We start from the raw sequence: 24,742 nt of genomic DNA on the forward strand, positions 1-24,742 counted from the left end.
GAAAGAGGATAAAGGAAAAGGGAAGAACATGGGGCCTGAAATCTTTGACCCTTCTCATACACATCACACTGCAGCACAGCACATCACACTCAGGGTTGCATTGTATGATCATACCTCATAAAGGTGTGTTATAACCTAGTGGAGTAACTCTGCTGAGGACTATGCTACTCCCTTGGAAACAAATACCTTCTCTTAAAAATCACCTGGACACACAGCAAAATCTCCAGGCTGACTTGAAGTCAGCGTTTGAAAACCATGTGGAAGAAACCATCTTCAAAAGAAGGTGCTATTGGAAAGTGGCCTGATACATATTTGTTTTTAAAATGGATCAGGATAACTACAAACATTACCAACAGATCCTATAGAAATGACAGACGTTCAGTTCTCTAGTGAAGCTGTCAGAATAAAGGCTTAGTAGAGTTTGACTGAAGTATTTGAACTCTCTAATTTTTGGTTCAGCTGTTTTCATAAGTTGTTTTCTGATAAGCAGTCAAAATGCCGGTTACCTAAATGACAATTAGACAAAGAAGCCTAACCTTCCCTTCTCCCACAACAAAACCCTTTCTGTAGAGTTTCCCTAATTTTTAAGCTATGGAGTCTATCAATAACACATTTTGTCTTTGGCTAGCTATTGAAAAAATTCTATATATAGGATGGTAATATTATTATGTAGTTTTATGACTACATTATTTTATCCCTGTTTCACTTCATCTTTTTGGGACTCATCCATCCATACATCCATCCATCTTTTGTTGCCATTGGACCCTGCATCTTCCATTGTTTATCAGAATAATTAGATGAAATAGTGATTGAGATTTTACTGGACCTCTTACAACTCATTCAGTGGGTTCCCAAAGAGTCTTGGAAATTGAACAAGTTCATATTTTGCCTTTTCCTTTCCCACCAAGGCATGGGCAAATTGCCTGGCAAACTCGTGGTGCTGCACTAAACTGTTCTTTGATACTAAGGAGTTTGATGGCTGACCACAATTTCCCTTTCTCTACTTGCCAGTTAGAGTGAGAGAGCTCAGACATTGCTCAGTTTCTCTAGATGACTAAAATGCAGTGGTTTTCACAGTGCAGAGAGCCTAGTCAGAAACAACACTGTGCACAAGGGTGGCTGAATATGAAATTAAAGAGAAATGTAATGAGGGCGTAGTAAGGATCTGACCAGAGTACATGCACAGGACGCTCTGGAGAGAGGAAGAAAGAAAAAGACAGTTTTCCAGCTGGTGTTACAACCTCAGTTACAGCGTCCTGCACGGAGGAGGTGTCATAAGGAATTGGCACAGGGAGCACAGGACTTCTACTGCGCTCTAAAGCCAGTGCTTCACTGGCTCAAGGACTGTAGGCTGGGTCTCAGGGCACCACAGTGAGCAACTTGACAGTGCTGCGAGTTACAACCACCTTAGATACGTGTGGTGGGCACAGACTCCTAGAATGCACACCAGGCATCTGACACTACCTTAAGTTCTTCAAATAAATATCTGGCTATCTGTGCCAAGGAACACACCATTGCACTTCTGCTATCATAATATTTGCGTTCAACTCCTGCATGTTCTAAAGCAAACATAGCCCAGATTATTACTATTAGTGGAAAGCTTACAGTCTGGAAAAAAAAGAGCTACTTTCTTAAAGGGTTAAAACAAGGTTGAACTGCTTCTTTGTAGTTCTCTGCACTATACCAGAATGGAAATTTCTGAAGGCCACTTACACTTTTTTTTTTCTTCTTTTTTTTTAAGGATATTAGGTATTAGATTTGAAATGTTGGGGCTGAATTGTCAGTTTAAGATTTACATAATGCAGGTCTCTGGCAGGGCTGCACATCTTTTCAGCAAGACTTCTCTTGGGAAATCAAATTTTAGAAAAATATTTTGAAACTTGAGTTATGTAAAATAAAGATTACTTTCAAATAACTGGTTCATGGAAAGCATCAGTTGTATCTGAAGTGATCTGTAATGAGCTGTGTGCTCATTAAAACAAAACAGTAAATCTGAACTACTTGGTGTATATTTTACCATCTACGTCTTAATACACTGCTGGTTAAATATGCTTGGTGATTCTGAGATGATCAGCTGCATGGGACCTGTGTCTCACCCCTCCAGAAAAAAAGCCATGGTACTTCATTTCCAGCATATTAGAAAACAGCCCATTCATCACTGCCATTGGGACTGTAGCTACCTGACATTTTCCTGCTAGGGAGAGCAGAGGATTTTGCCAAGAGCTATTTGCTCACTCACTGCTGCCATGAAGCACTGTTCTTCTCCTTCGGTTGGGGTGCTTTGCTCAGCACATAACAACCTGTGCACAGGTCACAGGTCATGAGAGCAGAAGCAGGAGAGATCAGTAATAAGCAAAAAACTAGCTAAGTTACCTCAATCAAATTGAAAAAAAAAAAAAGAGAGAGATTGCAGAAGTCAGAATGAAGCAGTCAATTGTACCTTTGCAATGGGTTGATGGTATATACTCATGTTCTGATATATATTATCTTTTCACCCTTTCCCAGGAAAGACAATGACAGGCCATGGAGTCACAATCAAAGGTTGAACAACAAGAAAATTACGATGGAGTTGTACTTCCATTTCCTTATTGTTTCTTTGGACTGGCAAAAAATGCTCCATTTCAGATGCTTTTTTGAAATGAACCACAAAACATAATAGGGACAGCAGGGTGAGAAAGTAGAAGTAAAATGGAAGGGAGAGGAAAGAAATGTGTCCTAGAAAATGCACTTCAGGATTAGGTAAGTATGCTGTTAGCATTCCTGACCTGGGTACGTACATGTCCAGGGAGCTTTCTGATGTGCTGTTGCTTTGATAAGCAGAACACTCTGTAGGTGTTGGTTAAGAAAAAGCAAAATCAGCCAAAGGAAAATGTCAGGTCCAACATTTGATAAAATTGGCCTAAAACTGAACATCAGTTGAGGAATGAACCTCTTATGATTTTCATTAGATCAACATAAGTGTGAGTTGACATGGAGGCACTTACCCCAAGTTCTAGAATGGCAATGCAGATTCAACAGTCCATGGAGGGGGAGTGCAGAGCCTGGCCTGACCAGTAGGGGTTTCTTTAGAACTGTCTCCTTTCTAAGATTCCTTTTCATTATAAAAACACATCAGCTGGCTCTTGAAAGAATAATGAACAACTGGCCTCTGGCAGAAAAAGTAACACCAAATCACACACATGCACAGATTTCTAGGCTACATGTGCTTTCCCATAAGCAAAAGCTAGAGAATTCAAGCAAATCTAAATTTTGCTCTTACCTTACTCTAATAATGCCTTACTTTAATAAAGCCTCCATTTAATTTTTCTTAGCCTTTTCCCAAGAGATATCACAATTATAACTAGCATTATCCTAAACCAGATAATACAGAAAGAAGTGTTCACACAATATATTTCTTGTCCACATTTCACAAGAAAATTGGGAAAATTCTGGTGCTGGACATGGATCCTGTACCCAGTAACACATACGTGCTCACAGCAGCCTTTTATTTTTTGCAGCAGTAACATAAAACATATGCATAATGTGTGCTTACTTCACTTTAGCTTGCCACATATACAGAAAGCACGATACTCACAAATACCCTCTGCAAGTGTCCATCTTTCGTGTTTTCTCTGAAGAAACTTCACCATGCTGAGCTGCTGAACATGGTTGGCGACCAGTGTGATGTTCAGTGGTCGAAAGTACTAGTCACTGCACAGAACATAGGAAAAGGGAAAGAACTGTAGGACAAAGCTCTTCTTCTAACTTGCAACTTAGAAATCCTAGTTTTCCATGCTAAATAGAGAAGATAATTGTATTTCCTCCATTCCTCTGTCCTACAGAATCAATAATTCTTTAGAAAACCTCTTCACAGAAGAAATTAGTCTCATGTAGGACCCATCCCCCCCACACCCATTCAGAGTAACACCCTGAAGAACTACTGACACACCCTACTCACCCTCAAGAGACTACTCACCCATCCACCCCAGGCTCTCAGCGCCAACTCCACCAACCACGAGGGTCACAGCAATCCAAGTGCTTTCAGGATGGCAGGAGGAAGGAATTAAAGAGACTTTCAAATTGGCCACAGTAGGGCACAACCAGGACTTCAGACAAAAAATTATCCACAGTCAACATGGTTTGGCACCATTAGGAGGATAACAAAGACCCTAAACAGAGGCTGAGCTCAGCCTCAACCCTATGATGCCTTAAGCTAAGTCAAAGTTAGACACTAGTTGGGATGAAACTTCATTTCAAAATATGTAACGCTCTTTTTGAAGAAACAAATTCCTTCTTCAAATACATTTTCATAAAACCTAAATATTAATGTATCTTTTCACTGTGCCCAGACAACTGCCTATTTCTAATTTTTTGTACACATAAACAATATCTGTACATGCAAGGGTTTGGATATGGAACTGTAGGAACCCCTTTTGGAAATTTAAATGATTGTCAACATAAATATTAATGTAGATTTTCAGGGTTTTTTTTTAGATATTGAAAATGTTTCTTTTCTGGTTCTGAGGACATTGGGTATTGTTTGCATGGTTTCATATCAGTTTAGTGTTTCTAAAACAGAATCCAGTCAAAAGAAAGTCCTGAACGAAAGTTCATTCTAAACATAAAAAGATATAAACGATACCAAGGAAAAGAGCCCAGGCTGCAGGACACAGTTTTTCTGCAATCTAAGCCTCTTTTTCTAAACTCTTTTTTAGCAAAATTAAGCCCATTTTGCTTTTGTTTGCACAGATATTTCCTTTTTTTTTTTTTTTTTGTCTTCTGAAATATAAGTTCTTAAATTATGCTCTTCTGATTCAGTAGGCCTCTGCTGTACTCTAGGAGCAATATTCCCCCTCGGTGACTTATTTTTATCTTCTTTAATATTGATAGAGGTAAAACCAGAGAGAGGGAGCTTTCTTAGCTACAGTGCTAATATTTAGCACAGAATTCATTTGGTAGCAACACAGCTTTAGCCTGGGCTGCCGAGCAAGCAATAAACCCTTTAAATGGCTCAGGGACCACTGGGGCCAGGACTGTGAAGAATTCATGAAGCCAGGCCTGCAAAGGCTGCTACTTTGATATTGCTTTCAGTGCCTGGAGCTTTCTATCTGCATCCAGCCAAGCCTCTTTTGTAATCCTTGATATTGATCCATCCTCAAGAGCACAGCCGTGGGCAAAGAGTTGGAGCTGGAGGTCAGAGTACACCAGAGCCGAAAGTCACCGCTGTCGCCTTCAAGGCAGAAGGGTAGTGCTGTCTGCCCGTTTGCCTTAGCTGAGGGTCTTGGGGCTGCTGGGTTTGGGAAGCAGAGCTGCTGTCCTCATTGCAGCTCACGGCCAGAGAAGGTAGGAGTGTAGGAATGGACAAGGAAATGACATGAAAAACAGAATAACAACAAGGTTTCATGGAGCCCTGCTAATAAAACGCCAAGAGCACTCTCTGATATAGTGAGGGGTTCTGCCAATATATTCTGTACATAATGATAAAATCTCTTTCTCCATTTTCTACCTCCCCTTGTTTATTTTCTTGCTTACAGAACTTGCCAGGACCCCTTACTGTGCTTCCTTTCTATTACTCTTTCCAGTTTAGTTATTTTAGAATCAAGGAGATTTCTTTACTTTTTTCCTTCCTTCCCCCCACTAAAATAGTCTGGGGTATTTTTATTCCTTCATGCTTGATAGTAATTTCTACAGTCTCCTCTGGCCTCTGTGGCCATTTACAATGATTAGCAGTTTACAGGAGGTAATGAGTTTTTATCTTTTCTTTCTCCCCCTCTCTCTTGTACTCTCATCCTTTTTCTGGCACAGTCTTTCAGTTATTCAAAATAAACAGACAACTGCATAATTAACAACCTTAATGCCAAAAAGAAAATATAATTGAGCCCTGTAAACACTAAGGAAAGAGAAGGAGAGCTTGATAAATATCGCTACATTTTCTTTCAAGTCAGAGGGTTGAAATTTCTTCTCTCTCCCCTTTAATTCCTGTTTAGGAACAAAAGATTTTTGTGTTTGCAAGAAAGAGGAGATAAGTGATTTTAGATTTGCATTTTCTCTTCACTAGAGCCTGGCACTTTATTGAAAATTAAAAAATAATAATCCATCTTACAAATGAAAACATCTGTGAAAGTAAAAAGCCACTTGAAAAAAAAAATCATTTAAAATAATTTTTTTTTTTCAAAACAGGACTAAAATATACAGAGGTCAGTAGAAACTTTTCTCTGTGGTGACTAGTGACTGGACCTGAGAGAATGGCCTGAAGTTGTGTCAGGGGAAGTTTAGATTGAATATTAGGAAAAGATTTTTCATCCAGGTGGTGGTTGGCCACTGGAACAGGCTCCCAAGGGCAGTGGTCACAGCACCACGCCTGTCAGAGTTCAAGAAGTGTTTGGATGATACTCTGAGGGACATGGCGTGATTCTGGGGGATGGTCCTGTGCAGGGCTAAAGGTTGGACTCGATGACTGTTGTGAGTCTCTCCCAGCTCAGCATATTCTGTGATTCTGTGAAATAACTAACAGTCATTTAAAGGTGTCTTTTTCATTTTTCTGAAACTTCCATTTAAGCTGTGGATAAAAATCTATGTTAAACGATCTGCTCTTCTTTCACACAAAATATCTTGCCTCTTTTGAACAACTGCAGAAGCCTTTTGAATATATCCATTTTAAGGAAGCTGGTTATCAAAGTTGGCCATATGCAAAGCAGCACTCAGAGAGAGTAGCCAAGACTTTCTTCTCTGCCCTGGTTGGGTGGCACTGGAGCTGGTTGTGGTACCAGCAGGCTGGGGAGCAAGGCAGGAGTGGGGTGAGGGGTACAAGGCACTGCAGTCTGATTGTCAGAGCGCCGCCAAGACCTGCATATATGTCATGAGTCCCAGGCCAGTGGTGAATCCCCTGGTCCAAATCAGTGCCTAGGAGGGGGCTTCGGTCTGTCATCCAGTATAAAATGGTGACAACAGGTGTGGCAGTCTCTCCAAGATGTCCTGCACTGGACATTTGCTGTTCTCGTAGCCATGATGAGCCTTTGCAATGCCTCCAGGATATCTGCTGGCCACATTCAGGTCTGTTCATTTTCTTCTAGTTACTGGAAAAATACTTTCATTGTGTTCCATGCGTTATGAACAATTTGTTTTGAAGGGCAGAATATAAAAATAGACAGAAATTTAAAAAAAAAAAAAATTGGAGATTGATTGTTCTTAATTGAATTCTGCCTCAGTTTGACCTGAGATAGAAACTAGCAGCCTCGTCTTTGAAGAGGAGTTTGGAGAAGCTATTCCTGGACATCTTCTCAGCTTTGAAAGTACCTGAAAGTAATTGATTTCTCCACTTTGACTACTGAGCTCCCTAGGCACCCGAGCGAAAACTCCAGGATTCCACTTCAGACCCCAGACTGACCTGATACATTTAGATTTCTTATTAAATTTCTTATTAAATCCCTTAGACATTTCAATCCAAAATCCCACCATGATTGGATGGGATATAATACTTTCGTTACTCCTCACCTTTGTGAAATAATTTCTTAAATACAGCATTCACACAGGGAGATGGAAATAATTCTGGAAGTCAGCCTGGGGGGAATTGGTGTGTTGTTCCCATATTCCAATAGGCAGTTGAGACTGATCTGGGATCAAACTGCTTTCATTTCTTGCAATACCTCATGTCTGTGGGGCAAGTGAGAGACACAGCCTAAGAAACACCAAGCCTGATTCTGTGGTCTAGCTTTCATTAGAGCCTCTGGTTTGAGAGTGGGTTTTGGTTTCTGGTCCCAGATAAAGAATTTTCTTATGCATTTTTACCCTTTTTACCATGGAATGTCACTGAAAACAAGTACTCAAGAGCTGAGGAGCGCACAGCAAGGCTCAGAGGTCCACTCATCTCTTGAAATCCTATACAAGATCTGTGCTTGGTAACGGCTTGTGGGTTAGCCGAAGTCCAAGGCTGAGGCCAAGAGGCAGTGTGAATTCCCAGTCTATTTTAGGAACAAACTTTCAGTTTTCTAGACACAAGTCATGTTCATGCTCTAGCCTGACTGCCAGGGAACAATCGTCAATCCATTTTATTTATTAGTAAAAATGTAGCCAGGGAGATCATTGTCCTAAGAATACCTTGTCGGCCTCAGCATACCTTATTAGTTGCTATTATTTTTTTCTTACCTCTCTTGTCTTAATAGAAGACATTGACAGTATTTTTTTACAACAACAAAATTAGTTGAATTTGACCCAACAGGAACATTAGTATGGGAGATCCTACACAAGCTGCTTTTGTTTTACAGAGCACACGGCCAGTGCAGCTCCAGTACTTTCTCCACTGTTTATTTCTCTCTCAGTTCAATCTCATCTTCTGCATTTTCTAGTTGTCGTACTGAAGTATTTTGGCAGAATTCACATGCCTATCAAGGTTTGGCCTGGCTCATGTCGCTTTACCACACTTACACGGTTTTATAAACTTTAGTCTTACAGTAACAGAAACTTAACACACTGTAAATAAAGCCTATTGTTTTTACCCATGGGCAAGCCTATTATCATTAGCCTTAAGCTCACAGAGGGTGAATATGTTCTGACTTATATAGCATGATTTTTTCCATTCTCCCGCTGATGTCTCTCGGTATCTTACTTTAAGCTCTTTGTAGCTGAATATAGGCCAAACTCGGGATAGTTCAGCTGCTCACACAGAAACAATTTACTCAGTTCCAACTGTGAGCCCAAGTCAGTCTAACTGCACAAGAAATGGAAAAAGAAAGTGGTCATACATTTTTCAGTAAGACCTTCAGGTGGAAAGGAGCCAAAATTTTCCCATGCCAAACTGCTGACCAAGGGAGAGTACCTTCAGCAGGGAGGGAGCCTGTTGAGTTCTGGTTGATCCCACACAGGGAGGTACAGCCTTATGGGGACCTGGTGCCTGGCCCAACCTACAACAAAAGGCAGATTCAAGGATCATCGTGGTAGAAAGGGGTTATTTGGGTGGCCTGATCTATTCTTATGCCTTTGGCTAGAGAGCAGATTGGGTGAAAGACTGAAATAGTCAGCATTACTAAGTCACTTCTGCAAATGGTCAATTTTGTTAACTACCACAGTCCCCTGCCTTTTTTTTTTTTTTTCCAATGATGTCACACCTTTGCTTTAGCTCTGCACCATGCTATACTGTAATTTAATGATTAGGCCTCTATTTTTAAAGAATTCTCTTCTCATTTTCGTGTTTTGGCATATGATAAAATAAATTATTTTAGTTTCTTCTTATTTTCTTGTACAAAGGCAACAGATTGAATTTACTTAGGTATGCCATGGCAAATTAGGTTATCTATTTTCCTGCATTTTTGTTTTTCACTGGATGACTGTGGAACAGTATATAAAATGCCCCATTCTAGGTCTCACTAGAATGAGCTAGAGGAAAAATAACTTCATTTTCACTTTTTGGTATTCTCTACTTTGGCTTTTAAGGATTGAATTGGCTCTTGTACCTCCAACATCATACATGGACATCCTGTTCAAATGGGGTTTTTTTCAGTCCTTCGCAGAGGCATTGTTTTTGGAGATATTAATTAGTTTCAAATTTGGTAATTTATGAACAAGGCTAACCATGATCAGACACGTTTATTTTCTGTAGTGAACTGAAGAAACCATGAACTAAGATTTTCATGGTGCATGGTTGTGTGCTAACACCTTGATATAAAATAATGTTAAAAGAGGTCCATCTTGCAAAAGTGTTACAGTATCTTTGTACATGACTATCTGGAAAAGGATAAATGATACTGTCATTTAAATAACTTCCATTTAGGAGTTTAGCCCCTTGAAAAAAATATAAGACATTTTCTTTTGAAGTCTTTTCTGCCAAGCATGAGTAAAACAACAGGTCTGCATTCAGGCTCCAGCTCATGGATATTCATTAAAACAAATAAACAATGGAATTGCATTGCATAGCTTAAAGCCTGGTCTAGTATCAGATGAATAATAAATATATTAGCTGTTGGCTGTGCGATGGCAAAATATATTTCTACATACCATGAGATAATGAGCTCACTCAAAGAGCCTTGTGTGTGAAAAGAGATTTCTGAAGAAACACATCACAGTATAATTGAGAATTTGTTATTACTAATCCTAAGGCTTTGAATTTCCATCCCTCAGCTTTCTTCTTCTTTGATTTGTCTCAGCATACCCTATGTAGTAGTAAATACATATAAGTGAGCCCAATACAGGCGAAAGAGGGAAATACAGAAAGCAGTGCCTGGAGAAGGGTGATAGAGTCAATTAGAACAATCACCCAGTTGCCCTCACACAATACAATATGTTTAGGAGTGGTAAGACATTTTAGTAACAATTATTCCTTCTCTTTTTTTTCCCCCCTTTTTTAGGCTTTTTTTTTAGTGCTAAACCCTGGCCAACATATTTTAAACCTTATGGAAGCCAAGTGACAAATGTCTTCAGTCTTTTAGCACACACTCTTAGTAATCATAACAACATTTTTGTATTATTATATGCAGTACTGGCAGTATGTTCAATTGTACATGGAATAAATAGCTCACATTAGAACTTTGCCTTAAAATTCATGTGATGGTAGCAGCCAGCTTAATTAAACTCTTTCTGGGAAATCAGTAATAATAATGATGAATGAATGAACCTGCTGCTGACCTGCAGCAATGACCAGTCATTCCAGACACTGCTGAGTTTGGAGTTAGGAATTACCTAAAGCTTCCTACTCCATAATGCTGTGATTGGGAAAGGCAGCCAATACTACCAATATTCATCTTAGTTTGATAAATGTCCCTTTCTTCCTTACTGGCCACTATACATAATGTTAGGGTTTGGTTTGTTTGGTTTTTTAAATGGGATTTTTAACATGGTGTTTCAACCAGATGAGGGGTTGCTGTGTGATTGGGTGCCTGAACTCTTCCACAAAAAATATTTAAGAGAGTTTAGATATTTTGCCCAGTTAATCAGAAACAAGAAGTATCCATTTGGTTTCAAAAACTAAATGTGTCTATTCAGATCATACCAACCTAAAACATGTCTGGAGGCAGGGGAAGCAAATACCTTCTACAAGACAATTGCCTCTGATTTTGCAAAAATTACTTTTCAAATAAAAAGCAAAACAAAGACGCTTTTCACTGGGAAAATTCCCAACTAACTTTTGCATTGACAGATTGTGACTTCTGAGAAAAAGCCAAAAACAAACACAAAGGCATAGAGGCTGGAAAACTTGTCTTGCAAGGAAAAATTGAAAAAGCTGAGGGCAAACATTTGACAAAGATGGAAAGAAAAATAGATGTTTAAACATATTTGAACTGCATAAACATCAAGCATGGAGAGAATTTCTCTAGTTAGACACAGGCTGTCATAGAACCGATTAAGGAGACTTATAGTCATGGGGCGGCCTAACAAGGGAGGAAGTCAGAGACACAGAATACATTTTTATAGGTGACATCTATTTTACTAATAGCAGTAAAAAAATTGAAAAGGTTAAAAGTACACTGCCTTAGTGTTTGGGACTTAGAGTAGGAAGCAGAAAACAAACTAAACAAATAGAAATATTAAAGAATATAATTGATATTATACAGGAAATATAGGAAAACTACAGAGTATCCTATATCCATGTTGGTAAGAAAATGTGCTGAACAATATAAAAGAGCATTTTCCGATTTTTTAATTCTATAACTGTCCAGAGACCAGAGTGTGAAGAATCTGGATACCATGCATGGGACACCATAGACACAGAGAAGACATTTTTGACAGGCAGTGAGTCATCATTGGTAAGAGTTATTTAAATAAAAACTATAATATTCTTCAAATAAAGTTCTAGGAAAAGCCATAGGCAATAGCTAAAACCAGAAATAGTAAACAAGAAAAGGAATGTGGGAGAAAAGTGTTTCATACCAAGAACAGTCTCCTTCAGCAGTTTGAACTCTGCCAAAGGTCTCAGTCAGAAACAAAATGTTTTAAAGAGAAGAGACACAGAGGGAAACTTTAGTTTTCCTTTCTTTTTCTCCTCATTAATTAATTATTAACAGTGATGCATCTCATCTAAGCCAAGCAAAGAAAGAACAAATAGACTGGAAATAATATCTTACATTCAAAGTCCCTGAAATGATGGCCAGTTAGGGAAAACTTCCCTTTCCAATGGAAAAAAGAATTTTACGTTTTACATTATTAAGGATACAATAAAGAATCATAATCCTCAGAATCAAGATTTTTTTTTTTTATTCATCACAGGGTCAAAAGTTTAGTAAAGCTAGCAATGCAAAACTTTCCTGAAAACTTAAATGGAAAAATTCTAGAAATCACAAATAATATAGAACCGTGAATTGCGGGATTGATACCTATATGTGCTTTTGCCCCAGATGGCCAGCAGCCAAATTTTGAATTAATTAAGACAAAGTCACTGGCTAAAGAGAAGTCTTAAAAATGTATATAAAACCATAAAGGACTCCAAAGAATCAAGGTCTCAAAATCAGGAGCCAGAAATTGGAATATTTTCATTAGTCCAGAGAGAATGTGTTCAAGGTTAGGTTGGACAGCGCTTGGAGCAACTTGGTCTAGCAGAAGGTGTCCATGCCCGTGGTAGGAGGGTTAGAACTCGATGATCCTCAAGGTCCTCTTCCAACCCAAACCACTCTTTGATTCTTTGATTCTCTCATTCTCTGGTTCTCTGATGTTCTTCAAAATCCTCGGGGCCTATAGCCCAGCAAGCAACCAAGGAGTCCAACAAGAGGTAAGGGAAGAGATGGAGTAAAAGATACTGAAGTTCAGTTGAGTCCTCTGATAGGCTGCTGAAGTTCATTGGTTGCTTTGCTGCTGATCTGACATAGTAGCAAAGTTTACCCATAACTGTGTTGTGGAGATAAAACAGAAAAATAAATATTTCCATGCACTTATCATGTTAGCTTTGCTTCAGACTAGGTCTCTGAGTGTTATTGTTACAGGACCAGACCACAATACTCACACAATCTATACATAAGTTGCCTGGGCAGAGTTCAGAAAAAACAGATCTGGATTTCATTTTTTTCTGTCTTGAGTGAGCTTGAGAAGTTCAAAAAGCAAAATAAAACTAACTAAACCCTATTCACCTCCATATCCACCCCAAGGAGCTGTGGAAAGCAGAGGATTCTTGGAGAATTACACTGATAATCTACCCTGTTCTGTTTCGAGGGTCCTTATCCAAGCCCTGGGGCCAGCAGCACAAACACTGCCTTGTTCTCAGCAGCAGTGGTTGAATTCTACTGCCATGTGGTGACACTGGTTCAGGGGAAAAGAAAGGGGAGGGGGAAAGGGAGAAGCCCTGCCGTTTCCATCAGTCAGACAGACAGCAAATTGAGGAAGGAGCAGAAGTTGTTTAGGACTGTCTAGCAAGTGACAACTGTTTGATTGGCAGGAGGCCACGATGAGCATGCTGTGCCTTTAAAATAGGTGTCTATCTTCAGCCTGGAATATATTCAAATCAGGTTGCATAAAAAGCTGTTCCAGCTACTCACAAGCTACTTACAGTAATTAAAAACAGAGAGCTGCCTTTGTCTCCCAGAACCTGCATAGAATAAAGCAAGAGCAAAACAAAACTAAAAATTAAGTAATTCCCAAGGTCAGTTCTAAGGTATTATCCTCCCTTTCTGCATGTGAAATTTACATTTACCTATACAGGGCAGCACAAAGTCACTTCTCTGCAACTCCTGATGACATACACTGCAGGAGGTGAGGATCCTGGAGAACTTGGTCCACGTAAGTTGGATTGTAAAATACAGGCAGAGACAGATTAGCTGAGCTGCTAGTAGGCAAGGTTAGGAGTAGGTAGGCAAACAGTTATGCTCTAGACTCCGGTTCATCTTGCCTTTTTCCTCAGATTTGTCTGTGTTGGCCAAAAATATCATACATCCAGAGATAAAGTTTCTGAGTGCTCCTGGGGCACTTTAGCAGTGTGAGACCCAAAATTATGAAGAACTGATAGCAAAACCTGGATTCCACCTGCCCTATACAATCCTACTGTGATTTGCACTGGGAAACTCTGAATGTAACCAAGGCATGGTGGTTGCTCGGTCTACCCCAGTGCTCTGCAAAGGTGTGCATCTGTAGAAGAGCATAAATAAATTTAAAGAAGGATATTCTGTCCCAGTCTGCTCTGCTTGCAAATATGCACCTGATTTGTGTGTCAGGAGGGCAAAAGAGCAGCATTCCTTCCACAGAGGAAGCACTCACCCTTGGATCTCTAAACCAGTGAAGCTCTCATTTACCAGTTGCCATCTCCAATTACTCGTTGCTTTGCTCAACTTCCAGACCACACAAAAAGGAATGGAAAGAGGTTAACTATATAGTTAGGTGATGGTATATTAACTTTCTCACAATCTGGAGACAGGGAAAGAACTACAGTACAATATGTAAAAAAATATTAATATGCACAATATACACAATATCAATACTATATATACATATATCAGTAAAATATATTGAGCAATATTAAAATGCTTATGGTAAGAACTCTGACAGCTTCTTTAGCTAAGTTAACACACCAGGACTTTTTCACTGTCAGTGCACACTTACACAGAAAGTGTTACAGTATGTTCCATAGTAAGTGAACCTTGCAAGTTTGACTGAGAGCATTGTATGACATGCATATGGTGATTTCTTCAGCATTCTCAGTGTGCAGGAAATACCAAACCCAGCAGACCAATCGAGGCAAGGCTGTCACAACTACATGCACCCAGGTCCATCCAGCAGCCAAGCTGAGCATATATTCCCAATAGGGGCACAGGCAAATACCCATATATGAAACACACACACACATGGCCAGCCACACAAACCATCACAGACACACTCAGCACTCACACAAGCACACACAACACCAACAGCCCCTTTTCTCTTCTGCTCTGGATGGCTAGGCTATTCCCATATTCCTCTATTTCAACCTCTCCTCACCTTTGGTGACTCCTGTAAAGAACACATAATAACTTTTGTGTAATCACAAAAGGCTCTTCCCTGCATCCGAGTGAGTCCTGTCCACATACTCATCTTTGCCATGAGTTTGAAGGCTCCCCTAGGACAGATCTAGGAGTGACTGGGACAGGGTGTTTTTTGTGTTTCCCACTTGCCCTTGTGCCTCTGTGCTCCTCTTGTGTGGCTGCAGATGACACTGTCATCACACAGACCACCACTCCTGCTCCCACTGAAACATCCTTTTTCATCGGTCTACACAAAACAATTTACTCCAAACCCAATCCACCTCTGATTTCTTCCTGGATACACTAATAAATACCTTTAATAGATAAAATTATATCAAGAAAGATGAATGATTTATCATTTTTCAATTCCATCTATTAATAAACAGCTGAGGGTTAACCTAATATTCAGGAAAGATGGCTATCCATTATTTGTAACTGCAGTTAATATTCCTCCAGTAAAATAGTCTGACCTGGAAAATGGGCTTAATCAAAATGGAAACTTTTTGTAGTTAAGATGAAAAATTTCTCTCTCACTTTTACATTTCTCTGCCCTTGTGTTTCTCACTCCTCGGTTTGTCTGGGGAGAAGACAGTCAGTTTATTGACCTTTTAACCTTTCTTCCAGTGTATTAGAAAAATAACTCTTCTACTTCCAATATTTTATTTCAGGGAGTATTTTATTCTATAAAATTTCAGTTTATTTTATTCCATAAAATAGCACTATCTTATTCTAGTGGAGTAAAATACAGTAGTTTTCCCAACTGAAAACTTCATGGGAAACTTGGGAATATTTTATTAAATATTTTTTCCCTAGCATATCATACATAGACTCCTTAAATTTTCATATTTTACTGAAGTGTTTGCAAACATATACACAATTTCCAAGTGACCCTATTTATCTGTAGCACATTCAAGTATGACCAAAGTAATATATATATTTCGAGGGGTTTTTTTCCAAATATTTTTTTAAATATTATGGAAATTTCATAATAGATTACAAATTCAAAACACCCTCTCAAATGCAGAGCATTTTACTAATACTCTACTAGATTGTTCACTGTACATCCACAAATGGCTTAATTTATTTTGAATGGCTTTTTAAATAGTTATTACTTATCAACAGTCAGCAAAATTACCTTTATTCAATGATAAAGGCTGGTCATTTTATTAAATGTGTTTTCAGAGCTTGTCTAAGCCACTTATGTATAAAGATAATTTTTATAATATAGTGTAGTGTCTATGTTTGCAGTAATCTGTGATGCTTGATAATATAACTGTCATGTCCTGTAAATGTATTGTAAGACATTTAAGTCACTGTACAATACTGACAATGTGGTTTTAAACACGTCATTGAGTCCTCACAACTTTTATACAAAAATCTATGAGGTTTGTTACCACCAAGGTAATAGGAACTAAACACTTACAGTATCTCAAGGTATATATGGGAAGAAAATAGAGACTAGAAAAGGCCAGACAGGCTAAAGAGCAAATTATATAATCTGAAATACTTAGATGATCATGACTGCTGAAAAGGAAATTTTTACCTTCTATATTTATTCAGGTTATATGGTTGTTTCACAAGGGTTATGCTGCAAGGTGTACACACCATGAGGTTCTACAAATCTCATTTCACTTGCACCATGAGAAGTGCTGCAAACATCATTGCAAGTATAACAAGATATAATTCAGAGCCCCTGGAGAAATTAAAAAACATATCCTGGAAAATGATCAGCTAGTTTCTTAGAAGAGAAATACTCCAAAATAGAGAAACACAGAGCAGAAGCATGGAAAAGAGCATGAATTTACAATACCCCAAACTCAGAGGAGGGGCCAGCACAGTTTTGATCTTCAGATACAGGACATCACGTCACGATCTTGATGAAGATCAATCTGCTGCAACATGCTGAGTGTGAAGCCATTCTCTAACAGAAATATATCAACTGACATACTGAAAAGAATTCTGATAAAGGCAAGAAAAAAATGCAAGTAATTTTATACACCAATCCAAATTCATCTGCTCTTGCTAGCCTGATGACCTATAGACGTCTCTCTCTGCTCCAGGCTTGTCTCCTTCTTTATGGGCTAAAATCTGGCTCTGTCTCTCTGACATCTCCTCATGGGTGTTCAGCTGTCAGCTGAAGTTCACGGAGGTTAAAACATAACTGTGATTCCCCCTCCCCAACCTGGTTTCTAGATCTGTGTAGACAATGCCATTATTCTGCTTGTCACTCAGGCTCACAATATGGATATCATCTTTGGAGAGCAGCCTGAGTTGGCAGTGTCCATCATTTTAGGCCAGCCTAAGTGTGAGCTGCCACAAAAAGTGTAACTCAGTTTTTCTGGGTGAGGTTTGAGCTGGATCAGCAGCCCTAATCCTGCTGGCAGTATGGCTCCATGGAAACTAAGGGAATTGAGAGCAACATGGTGTTCCTTTTGACAACAGCCTGTCCAGTTTCAGACTCATTATTTTAGTCTGACTCCCAGTGTTAATATCTGGATTTTTTTTTTTCTCCCATGCAACTGCAGAGGTGAAACTCCCCTCACACCTCATTCGCCTTCTGCACTCCTTGAACAATGAAACCTTGAACACTGTAATCTGGCACAGCTGAGCTCTCTTCAGGAAGCTACTGCAAACTGTTTTGACCACAGCTGTCCATCCTTTGCACCCTTCATGAGCTTCCTTTCTCTGTCATGCCCAGTATGGACTGCTTATTTCCACTTTCAGATAATCCTGACTTTAAGCTATTCTGTCAATCATGTCAGTCACTGTTTAAACATCCACTCTTTAGCTGGCTTAAATGTAACTCTTACCATAATAGTCAAAGCAAGAAGCTGCATTTGCTTTTAGCTGGAGTTTAGTCCCTGGCCTCTGGATTGATCCCGTTATTCTACACCAGAAATTGTTGATGGAAAATGTACCAAAGAGAGCCTCCTGTTCTTGCTTTGTTCCTCTGAAGCTCTAGCAGATAAAATTACTTCAGTCACAGTGCTTGTCCATTGTAAGGAGTCCATCTAGCTTGCGAACAGCATTCCTCTCCCCTCAACCCAAGCCCAACACAAACACACACACAAGCTGAAGCTAAACCATGTGCCAGTCAGCCTCATTCCAGTTGAAACTGTTCCCCAAGGAGATGCAGATTTGTCTTTTCTAAGAACTTGCTGCTTTGAAATTCTCTGTATATATTTATCTACAGCCAGTCTGTTCTGTGTTTAAACGCACACCACCCAGACTTGTCAGCAATTTACTTTTGAGAGAAGCAGCTCATGCTTAGTGCAATAGTATGACCAGATGTCTCACCTTTAATGAGCAATGAGGTAAAAGTTTTGGACCTAGGTGTACAGTGCTAAGCATCAGAGCTCAGACAGTAAATGAAAGCCATGGCTACTTTTCCTTGCATTCCCATTACTATTTGCACAAGAGGTCTCTTGCTTCAAAGTATGGTTGGGAATCTTCAGGAATCCTTAGAGTTATAAGAACTGCATGAGGAATATGGTTGGTGGGAAAGACATCAACAGTTTTAAAATTAAATATAACAGGTACAATATGAGTAAGCAATAGGACACACTTTACGTGGTCATTACCTGTTCCACCACAAGCACAGGAAATATACGTCTAATCTGTTACTATAGGAAATCCACTCTCAAAGTGATCTCTTTCCTGCCGTAGCAAATATATATGATAAAATGTCCAAGAATAATCACAAAGAGAGGAAAAGGTTCTGAGATTGGTACAACAACAACAACAACTACTACTACAATAAATAAATAAAATAAAGGAAGTAAACCTCATGCACAGTTAGTAAGGAAAATATATGCATCAACAATACAACATATCAGACCACAGAATGGTCTCTAGGTGGTATAGATGGAAATACCGTCATTCAAGGTATTTGCATATAGAGAGGACAAGGCACATGAGAACATACAGTATAGCAAGTGTAATCTGTCTTGACATAGGAATGAATCATGTCCTCTGATTACAGGTAGACCAATAAGGCTACACTAAAACTTGGACTATAAACCTGAGCTCTGTTTTGTGATCAAACACTTAGTCTAGACTTAACTGCCCTTCCCCTTTCTTAAGTTTATGACTTTCACCTCTTTTAATTATGTTGGTGTAACAACAGTATTTGAGATATCTTGAAGCAAAGATGATGGAAGGCGGACCTTAAAAAAGGGAAAGAAGGAATGACTCCACAATGTTGCATGTTCAAATGACAACCTGTCCTTAAGATCATCTCCTGGAGCTGCAGTCACTCTACCTGCATATTTCAGGGACACACTTCAGCATCCGTCAGCCACTATGCTGCTCTTTCTGGTAGCATTTACTTCAACTTCCCACAAGACCTAGATCCCATCTGGAATTCTCACCAAGGTCTCCCACTCAAAACATGAGTCCAACAACACTTTTCATGTTCAGTTAATACATGTAGCTGTGCCACAGGGCATTAATATCAATCCCACTGTCCCAGGTGCTCTGTGCTTCGCCAGGAGCTCAAGGCATCCAGCTCAGCTGGAGAACACTTCACCTTGCACACATAAAGCAACATAAAATTTTTTGAGCAACATAAAATTTTTCTTTTAACCTTTACAGTAAGAAGCATTACCAAGGGGAAGTAACTGTAGCCAGAGGGAGTCCACACCTTAGTAATACTACATCTCTCTACATTAACCTCCTGGGAGTCATAAATAACTGTAAGGCTCAGAGATTACTGCAAGCAAAGTGGCCAGGAACCAACACAGTTTCCATTAGCCCTGGGATTAGAGAGGCATAAATGCAATTTAATGCTGAGTCTTCTTCCACACAGCAACACACAGCTGAGCACAGCTCCAGAGAGTTTGGAAAGTAAGGCTTATGCTTTTAGCTTTAATATAATAATTAAATTTCAGGTTTTAGTAGATAACTTGGATTTATTTTTATATACATGATTTTGTTTAAGAAATACTTCATTATTAAAAAGTAAGTATATCCAGCAAACTGTATAAAATCCATTAAAGCAAAAGAAACTGAAAATTAGCCTGAGTGTTTTTCCCTCATAGTGTTTAGCAGAGATACTTGGCAAGCTCACAGTAGGCAGGAAAAAGGAGAACCACCTTGCAAACGATGAAGGGACATTTAATACTTCTTCTCATAAAAATCAGCAAATTCACTATACATTCCTGACTGATCACTACGTTTTCCAAATTAAATCGAAAAATTCATACAAACATCAGAGCAAGATCAAAAACAAAAATTAAATTGAGCAAGGTTATTTTAAACACTGGGCAAAGGAATATGTTCCTATTTGGTGTTGTAAATAAGCAGCTGAAAAGGTTCACCTTTTCTTTGCCAACAAGGTTTCAAGTCTCATAATTTTAGGAATGAAATCCCTTGTGAAAGCAACAGGAAAAGAAATATTTGGATTGGTGCCATCTGTCTCACAGACCCTTTATTTCTATGTGATACAGGAAAGAAACGCTGCAGAAACAATCCTTGATTTCAGATGATGAATCTCCTGAAACAGGTGTGGGTGGAAAACCAGGATTTGTCTCTGAGACCATATGTCATCAGTGTTGGCATAATGTCCTACCTGATGATGTCAGATATTACTCATCATTACCCCTCACCTGCCACTTTAAGACACATTTTGTTAAGCAATTCCTGGATTGGACATTTATACTTTAGCAGATGACACAATTAAGTCCTGCTTACCAGCAGCTGGATCCTCACATCCCAGCTACAGAGGCACCTTCACCTGGTCAGATTTGCAGGTGTGATTGGCTCACAGGCCAGGTCAATTCTGCAGAAATCACAGCAGTTTTGGTCAGCATCACAGCAGAACAGATATATACCACTCTGTGCCGGCTATGCCCACGCAGAACCAGGGCTTGTGTCTTCCCATTGCATACCCTAAGCAGAGAGAACAGTGAAGAGACGTGCTGAGTGTGCACCAGGGTGTAAACCACGTAGGATCGCCGGGCACGTGGGATCCAGGCTGATGCCACCAGCGGTTCTGTTTGCACACCCCAGAATGCAGTATTTCCACACAACCTGTGTGCCTTTGGCTGGTCCTAGCCGGGGCCAACTCTGTGCATTTACATTGTGCCAAATCAAACAGGCCCTACACCAGAAGGTGGGGACTGCTGCAAACACACTCAAGAGGGTCTGTGGAAGCCAGCCCTGTTCCTTCATGACCAGAGCCAGGGAACTAGACCCAACAGCTATGGCTGCACTCACCCTTGTCTCATCATTGACACTGAAGTGGCCCTGCAGTAAATGCCCAGTGAAACCCAGTGGCACCAAAATGGTCAATGCTTCGCTCCTCACAGGCAATCTCAGATCCTCACTGCCCCAGTAAACAGTAGACACGCACGTGGCCACTAGCCATTGAAACTGATGTAAATATTGGACTAGAAGCCACATTTTACAAGTGGCAAATATTGATTTTATTTGCAGCAATAAAAAATCGTTGATTGATGAGTATCACAACACACACCAGTGCCTACAGATTATATAAGCATGGTATTTTTGTCTCTTTGAGCATGTCCTACATAATGGAGTACCAAAGATTTTTATTTTTTTTTTTAACTAATACAGGGAAATTATTCAGTATCAAATATTTCAAAAAAAAAAATTATGTTTCAAACTTTTAGAAAACAAGTATTCAAAGTACAGTTGGTAGAGTTTCTCCTCTTTTTTCTGCTTCCCTAGCTTATTTTTGCAACTGGCTTTTCTGTATAAACAGACATCTTCCTGAAAATTGGACTAGAAGTCTTCAAATGCCAAATCCTTTCAAGGATAAATGGCCTATTTCATCTTAGTTTAAATTAATTATTGTATATACATTATGTGAACCAAATTGCTTCAGAAAAGGAAGGGGAGGAAGTCTGCACTAGATTATGTTAGATTAATTTCAGTGCAACTCCTTCAATTTCAATAAGAATAATTTACACCACCATCACTTGGAGCAAAATATGCCACAATGTCTGGCAGCTAATGGAAACTCAGTAACTCTGGCAGATGCAGTGCCCAGATTTTAGCTTTCTTTGTACAATCTTGTATTTTTTTCCAAGTGATTAAAGCATGTACAGAGAGAATCCATCAATTTTCACCTCGCTCTGGTTGTTCTTAGGGATTATTGCTTACTTTGAATGAAGTCCTTCCAAAGTCTCTTAAAGAAATATGGGGATTATAAGAGGTAATTTATTTTCAACATTTTTTCCTTCTTCTATTAGACATTGAGCTAGTTTGCAGTCTGGTCTCTCAGAAGAAAATTAACACTATCTATACATATTAGTCACTTCTGGAAAAGAGGTCACCTGTATTTGCTGCTTATTTTCTCAATGGAAATCATTATTCATGCTAAAAAAGCTGACAGATTGTTCTAGAAAGGAAGGTGTATTATCCAATATGAGATGCACATATAAACATGTTTAGTTTAATGTCACTGAAATTGTAACTGTAAAATAGAAAACACAGAAAAGAAATTACAAAACAAAAAAAAAAAACTTTAATAAAATGTTAATCAAGCCTTCTTCCATCAGCAGTTTGCTAACTGGTTTAGACTGTAAACCAAGGCATTAGGAATGCAAAAGGAAGCAATACTTGAAGGAACGGGAGCAGGTCAGGAAGAAGTTAAGAGTCTCTAAGCAAGAAGACTGAGGAAAAGTTCTACATGGTCAGGAGTCCTTGCCAGGCAAAAGCATTTTGAGGGAAAAAACATCACAGCTCACCTTGAAATGTGACTTAGATTGCTAAATAAGAATGTGATTTGGCTAAAGAGATCAAAGTGACTTTTCCTTCCAACTTCCCCTGAGAAGAAATTATGTTTAATAGCATCAGGAAAAAAAAGCAAACCCCATACACAAGAAAAAAATCCAAACCCAACATAAAATCACACTAAACCAAAATAAAACTACAAAAGTCATGAAAATCATGAAGAATAGGTCAAAAAGGGACAGAAACTTTTAAAACCAGACAGAGAAATCTTATGTTGAGAGTCACAAATACTATTTATGTTTTCCTCTGTCACAGAATACATCTTGTTATTATTGTTCCCAGCGCACTGAAAGGATTCAGCTCTGGGACTTCGAAATAGTAGAAAATTTGACTGGCAGAAAACAAGGAGAGGGGAAAAACAGTCTGCGAAACTTAAAAACAAAACAAAAAAATAAAACCCCACCTAGAACTGTTGTATTAGATGCATTTACTTGAGGGGAAGATGCAGGGAGGAGGGAGAGCAGTTACACCAAGCCTGGGACTGACCACAATTAATGAGTTGTGACCAAGACAGACATGAGCAGTTTCACAGCAAACAGATTTCCATTGTTCCTGAGAAGTTAGAAAATGCTGCTGCTTAGAAAAATACCAGCTGTATCCAAGAAACTGTCAGCTGCTGTTATCAATATTGCCTCTCAAGTCTTGACCCATTGCCCAGAAGTCCACTGGGTGACCTTGATCTCAATGGCTTGTGGTAAAGCAATAGCTATAAATAATGCATTAAAAGTGTTCTTCCATGTTGGCAGACTCACATTTGTCAGGCATTTCCATACTATTCTGGGCCACTTTTTGTGGTGTTCACTTAATATGTTGTGCACTTTTCTTCAACTGCTTTAATATGGATTTATCTCTTCCTAAATACAAATACATTAATATAGACTTGTCTCTCATCAAATATGGTCTGAAAAACAACAGTTGGTGAGTACAGTGGGGAAAAAAAAAATTTAGGGATATCAAATAAAATATTGGCAACTTTACTACTTTTTTAAATAGTGTTTATTGTGAGGGAGCAACTTGCATGCTAATGGTGCTTTTCATGCAATCTGACAATTCCAAATGTTTTAAAAAGCAGATAGTTACATTCACAGGACTACAGAATATCATTACAGTCAATTAGGCATAAACAGGATATGACTTATGTTATAAACTCAATAACCTCTTTATCTGATCTCTTTATCATCAGATCATCAAAGTGGGGCACAGAAGATACCACAAGTGGGCAACCTCTACTTCAGCACAAGATTACTAGACCCTTAACCCAGCTTTCTCATCCACTCAAAACTCCCAGCAATGGGCACTCTCCTTGGCACTCTACCTCTTTACTTAACCATCTTCGTTGTTAGACAGTTTTCCCAAAATCTAACAGAAATCAAAATCATCAATTTATTGAAGTCTACTTAATTGGAATTGATTTTATTTAACCATCCTTTCCTAATTGCTGCCTTTCTTCTTCACATTTTCTGCAAGATTTTCTTGTCAGAATCAAATTCTGTAGAGGTCCCCATTAATTCATTTGTTCTCCATCCATACAAAAAAAATTATTCCAACACAGTCTGATAAAATTTTGGACAATCCCTTCTGTTCAGCTGCAGTCAGTCCCTGACAGGTAGTTAAAAAATCCCTGTTGACAGTCAGATATTGAATAACTTTGCTAGATTTAATCCACATCCATCTGATCCTTCTTCTGTGATAGAAATTCCCTTGTTTTATTATATATTAACAGTAAATTACTCCTCATTAAAATATCCCTGTTTTCTCTTTTTGTCATGACATTGAGGCTATCAAGAGGACTATTTTTCCTCAGCTCTTGTACTCTTTTGGTATAGGCATCCTTTTATTCACACCTCATTTCCTTAATTTCTGTCAGTCAGTCCTTCCTAAGCAAACTCTGACTTTCTATTTTGTTTCTTTACATAGCTATGATTTCCTGCTGGGACTTTGAGGTCCTCGTGTTTTTTTCGCAGATTGCCTGTAGGTTCCTGTGAGATTGTGATGCCACCCGCACCTTTGAGCCCCACATCCATGCTCTCCTCCTTGCGAGATTAGCAGGTCTCAGACGACATCCCTCATGGGGCTGAGAGAAAAAGGAACATGAG

At 39.0% G+C, this 24,742-nt stretch overlaps 2 long non-coding RNA genes across 7 annotated transcripts in view; both read right to left on the reverse strand.

Moving 5' to 3' along the window:
- LOC126644990 (uncharacterized) overlaps positions 1-20,652 on the reverse strand; it is a 60,713-nt gene extending 40,061 nt beyond the window's left edge. Inside the window, exons 1-5 of one of the 2 annotated variants that reach the window (XR_007630055.1) lie at positions 20,580-20,652; positions 8,795-8,879; positions 3,956-4,017; positions 3,575-3,690; positions 2,985-3,148 (exon numbers count right to left, since the gene is read on the reverse strand). This is a non-coding gene — a long non-coding RNA (uncharacterized LOC126644990). Of the gene's footprint in view, positions 1-2,984; positions 3,149-3,574; positions 3,691-3,955; positions 4,018-8,794; positions 8,880-11,838; positions 12,075-20,579 lie in introns of those variants that run through there. The other variant, XR_007630056.1, reaches the window with a different exon arrangement.
- A 3,027-nt stretch (positions 20,653-23,679) lies between these two features.
- LOC126643855 (uncharacterized) overlaps positions 23,680-24,742 on the reverse strand; it is a 133,475-nt gene continuing 132,412 nt past the window's right edge. For all 5 annotated transcript variants that reach the window (XR_007629818.1, XR_007629822.1, XR_007629816.1 and 2 more), the window contains one exon: positions 23,680-24,720. This is a non-coding gene — a long non-coding RNA (uncharacterized LOC126643855). The remainder of the gene's footprint in view (positions 24,721-24,742) is intronic.

The sequence above is a fragment of the Myiozetetes cayanensis genome, unplaced genomic scaffold (genome assembly GCF_022539395.1).
Source record: "Myiozetetes cayanensis isolate MyiCay16 unplaced genomic scaffold, myiCay2020 scf1, whole genome shotgun sequence".
NCBI classification, from domain to species: Eukaryota; Metazoa; Chordata; class Aves; order Passeriformes; family Tyrannidae; genus Myiozetetes; species Myiozetetes cayanensis.